At 33.7% G+C, this 5,000-nt stretch overlaps 1 long non-coding RNA gene and 1 other non-coding gene across 2 annotated transcripts in view; both read left to right on the top strand.

Moving 5' to 3' along the window:
• LOC132843901 (uncharacterized) overlaps positions 1–2,145 on the top strand; it is a 4,063-nt gene extending 1,918 nt beyond the window's left edge. Inside the window, exons 2-3 of the long non-coding RNA XR_009648313.1 lie at positions 66–126; positions 892–2,145. This is a non-coding gene — a long non-coding RNA (uncharacterized LOC132843901). The remainder of the gene's footprint in view (positions 1–65; positions 127–891) is intronic.
• Positions 2,146–3,669: 1,524 nt separating this feature from the next.
• trnaq-uug (transfer RNA glutamine (anticodon UUG)) lies at positions 3,670–3,741 on the top strand. The gene has a single exon. It is a non-coding gene; the product is annotated as a tRNA-Gln (tRNA).
• The last annotated feature ends 1,259 nt before the right edge of the window (positions 3,742–5,000 follow it).

Below are 5,000 nucleotides of genomic sequence, written 5' to 3'. Positions count from 1 at the left end.
ACAAAGATCATTTTAATAAATTTATTTAAAGCTGCAGTCTGTGAAGTCTTCATTTCTGTGTGCAGTCTGTGCAGGGTGTTGGCCGTGTCACGTCCAGCGTTACGAACGACATTCGAGGAAAATCTGGTACGTGTGAAATTGGGGGAAGGGGAATCAGAAGGGGAGGAGCTCATTTCCGGGCCAGAAAAAAATTCAACAACCCTGAAACAAACAAATAGCCACATGCACAACAGGTCGAAGGTGTGAACCACAGCTTTAAAACTGTAGGATTATTAATGAACAACAAAATATTACAGATTGACTTTCATTCACTTCCTCTTGATTAAATAAAATTTTGATTAAATAAAATAAAATGTTGTGTTGATGTTGAGATCATCAGCAGCCTTTAAACCTGACTTATTTTAAAGCAGCAGTTTTAACTCTTTAACTGTAAATGCTTTCATTTTAGCAGGCTACAGATAAAATCAGGTGTTTTTCAGATTGTTAGTGGTTGGTCAGAATCAGTCACTCATAACACAGCATGCTTTCGAACGCTCTGACATCAGGTACTGATGCACACACACACACAGGTGTGTGACTGATTACGTGATCAGATGTGATAAATCCATCCACATTATATTCAATAGCTTTTTTGGGGTCCAAATCATCTTAAATTTCTTTTTATAGTGAAATGTTTTCACTGTCGAAAGCTTCTAATGAAGCGGTTTTATCAAAAAAAGGGAATCATCATCATCATCATTATAATGATTATGATCTTCTGCTGTTCAATGAAACTGTTCTGTTTTAATTCTGTGCTTGTGAATAAAAAACCTTTTTTTTCTTTCCTTTCTGTTTTTTTTCTCTGTCCATCTCCTCCGTGCATTTGTTGGACGTGTGTACGTGATGCAACAGGCCGTGAACTCTGCAGAGAACACAAACATCACGCTGGAATGTGCGGGAAAAAACCTTTACAATGGAATTGCCTCACGGCGGGTCAAAGGTCAAGGCTGTCCAGCCAATCATCACACAGCATAGAAAAGCATGGAGAGGAACGTAAAGAAACTAAAAGAACTGGTGCACGTCTCGAACAATTCGTGCTTAGAGGTTTTTTAGAATTATTATTTTTTTTTTCATAGCCTGAATTGTGTTGGATTTGTTTACAGCGCCTGAGACTAAAGGCACAGCTGTACACTGAAAGTCCAGGAAAAGAGAAAAGAATGTCGCTTGTGGAGTTTGATTGTTCATTTGAAGTCTTTGAACAGAAATAGTAAAGAAAACGTCCTTCGTGGTTCACGACTGCAAACACTGAGCAGGTCACATGATCACCCATAAATAAATAAATAAGAAAGTAAGTAAGTAAATAAATAAATAAATAAATAAAACAACCATAATTCCTGCTAAAGGCATGGGCGATCTAATTTACACAATATAACATTAATTTACACAACATAACATTAAGTAGGTGAGAGTAATGCCGGAGATTACATTATGGATCCATAAATCTATTAAGAGTTAGATTTAATGTTGTTTAATGACAATCAGAATCACAATCTGGTTTATTGGCCAAGTGTGTTGATGTTTACACACACAAGGAATTCGGTTCCAGCTGTTTGTGACTCTCAAAAGTACAGACATAAATAACACTATACTATACAATACAGACATAAATAACACTATACTATACAATACACACATAAATAACACTATACTATACAATACACACATAAATAACACTATACTATACAATACACACATAAATAACACTATACTATACAATACACACATAAATAACACTATACTATACAATACACACATAAATAACACTATACTATACAATACAGACATAAATAACACTATACTACACAATACACACATAAATAACACTATACTATACAATACACACATAAATAACACTATACTATACAATACACACATAAATAACACTATACTATACAATACAGACATAAATAACACTATACTATACAATACACACATAAATAACACTATACTATACAATACACACATAAATAACACTATACTATACAATACAGACATAAATAACACTATACTATACAATACACACATAAATAACACTATACTATACAATACACACATAAATAACACTATACTATACAATACACACATAAATAACACTATACTATACAACACAGATGTGATACAATAGACATTATGAATATTAAATATAAATACAGAATATATAACAGATCAGTTATGTACATAAAGTGTGAGAGTGTAAATAACAATGTTATGTAATATTATGCTTTTGTACAATTTCCACAGCAGCAGTAGTGTGTGTGATATATACAGATGATATGATGACTGACAGTTCTGATAATGCAGTACTTATAGATATAAAGCAGGGAATCTAATTATAGTGAGTTATAGTGAGTTGTTAATCAGTTTGACTGTCTGCTGTCTGTCAGTTTTAGTAAGTTTAGGTAAGCTGTGTATCGCCTGAGAGAAGAGGAGCTGTAAGAGGTTGTGGCCAAGGTGTGAATTGTCAGTCACTTCTCTTACAGCAGGTGTAAAGACTGGTCTCTCACCAGCCTCTCTTTATTCTCTCTCAATAAAATTACTAATAAAACAGAAACCAGGAACATTTACTGCTTTAACTCTGACTGTTACTGAGACTCCTGTCAATGTTGTGTCGTTCAGTAAAGAATCGATTCTTCGAATCGGCTCTTTTAGGTGACTCACATATCAGAGGAGTCACATATGATGTTGATTCTGATGCTGTTAATCACACAGTGTAATGATGATAATTTTATTTTATTAGCATTTAATTAGTCTTGGTACAAAACAACATAGATAGACATAGTGAAGACAATTCCGGATCTATTTAGTGAGTCAAATCAGATCATAAAATAAGAGTCGACTCTTTCAGCTACCAAACTGAATTTTTTTTAATAATTTTTTTTTATTAAAATTTTTTTTTAACCAGTAATCGTCCTCTTATGCAGAACTGTTCATGAAATTGTTTACTGAAATCTTCTCGAAATTCTAAATAACAAAATTACCAGAAATAAAAACTACAACTCGAGAGAGTCTGAATTAAATACATATTATCGTAAATTACCTGGAGATAAATATGCAAAAAAATGCAAAAATGCAAAATTTTAACAACATAAACATAAAAGCGAGTTAAAATTGGTTTTATCACCGTATAGAGCTGAATGTCTCTATAGACTTGAATAGACTTCCGCTTCGATCTCACCCTTTCAAAATGGCGACCATATTGACGTAATAGGGTCGATAGCAGCGGAACATGAGCAGCAGCTCCCTCTTGTGGTTATTTCATGAAACGGCTTGTAATCTTTCATATGCTTCTAACTTGCCATAACGTGTTGTTATAATATATATGTATATATCTGTGCGCTATAGTTATAAAATATCATGTAAGAAATATAATGTATTACCTAAATTATTATTGCACCACAATAAAAGTGCCGTAAATTAGAAAAAATGTTTAACGTTTTTTTAAGAAGACTAACCTCGTTACATGGTTAAGTTTCGGTATTTAAGACTTATTATTTATTATCATGATCTATGTGTTATAACTGATCCCTGAAAACATATTCCACAGTCAGCATGTTTATTTATAACATTAAAAAGTAATACATGGTTGATGAGATTTATATAGAACACTTCCGGCGTTTCCTGCACGCGCACGGTCCCATGGTGTAATGGTTAGCACTCTGGACTTTGAATCCAGCGATCCGAGTTCAAATCTCGGTGGGACCTCGTCTTTTTGTCCTCCTTTCTACAGAAATATTCATTCTGCTATGAAGAAAATAAATAAATTGATTTTTTCAGCTATCTTCAGTTATTTGTTACTTTAATTCAATTCAGTGCAAGTTTATTTGTATAGAGCTTTTAATATATTGAAAGCTCTAAGCAGCTTTACAGCAGCTTTACAGAACATAAACATAGAACAAAAGGTTATTATAAAGATTGACTCTTATCTTCTACCGCTTATCCGAACTACCTCGGGTCACAGGGAGCCTGTGCCTATCTCAGGCGTCATCAGGCAGGATACACCCTGGACGGAGTGCCAACCCATCACAGGGCACACACACACACACTCTCATTCACTACGGACAATTTTCCAGAGATGCCAATCAACCTACCATGCATGACTTTGGACCGGGGGAGGAAACCGGAGTACCCGGAGGAAACCCCCCCAAGGCATGGGGAGAACATGCAAACTCCACACACACAAGGTGGAGGCGGGAATCGAACCCCCAACCCTGGAGGTGTGAGGCCAACGTGCTAACCACTAAGCCACCGTGCCCCCATAAAGATTTATATAATACAAAAGTTCAAGATTAATATTAGATTCATATTTAAATGTGTTACTTGTGTTATATTGAAAAAATCGAACCGAAACAATACCAAGTGTTTAACATGCTGTTCTTCATGAATCTAATAGAACATAAAATAAATAAAAAAGACAAATAATGACAGCAATAATAACTTTATTTAATGTAAATTAAAAACGGATGTTACAACGTTTGGTGGTTAAAATCTGTAATGTGTTTAATGGACAATGAGTCCAAGTCGGTTAAAGAATAAAACATTTAAAAAATTTCATTTTATTAAACACGTTAAAAAAATCGTGCTATATATCACTGTCAGACGTATAAATACAAAGCTGTGAGATATTGCAGTGTTTACTGGACACATGGTTGAAAATACTGCTCCGTTCACCAATAAAACAGAAACCAAATAAAAAAAAGCATAATTTCTCTCACTAGCGAATGTATATTGTGAAGAATAAAACATTCAGCGTTGTGCTGTTTTAGTAAAATAATGAATAATTTTCATATAACCGAACCTCCTTTTTATGTTTTATTTCTCTTATACAATAGTATTTTTTCATGTAATCAAAAAAATATTTTTATCCATTTATTGTTATATCTAATGTACATTGTAATGTTTAAACAGGATCGTTCCTTTTATTTTGCTTCTGTTAAAGCAGCTTTTAACACTCGTTTCTTCAC

The sequence above is a fragment of the Tachysurus vachellii genome, chromosome 4 (genome assembly GCF_030014155.1).
Source record: "Tachysurus vachellii isolate PV-2020 chromosome 4, HZAU_Pvac_v1, whole genome shotgun sequence".
Classification (NCBI taxonomy): domain Eukaryota; kingdom Metazoa; phylum Chordata; class Actinopteri; order Siluriformes; family Bagridae; genus Tachysurus; species Tachysurus vachellii.
This window is presented reverse-complemented; position numbering and strand designations above follow the sequence as displayed.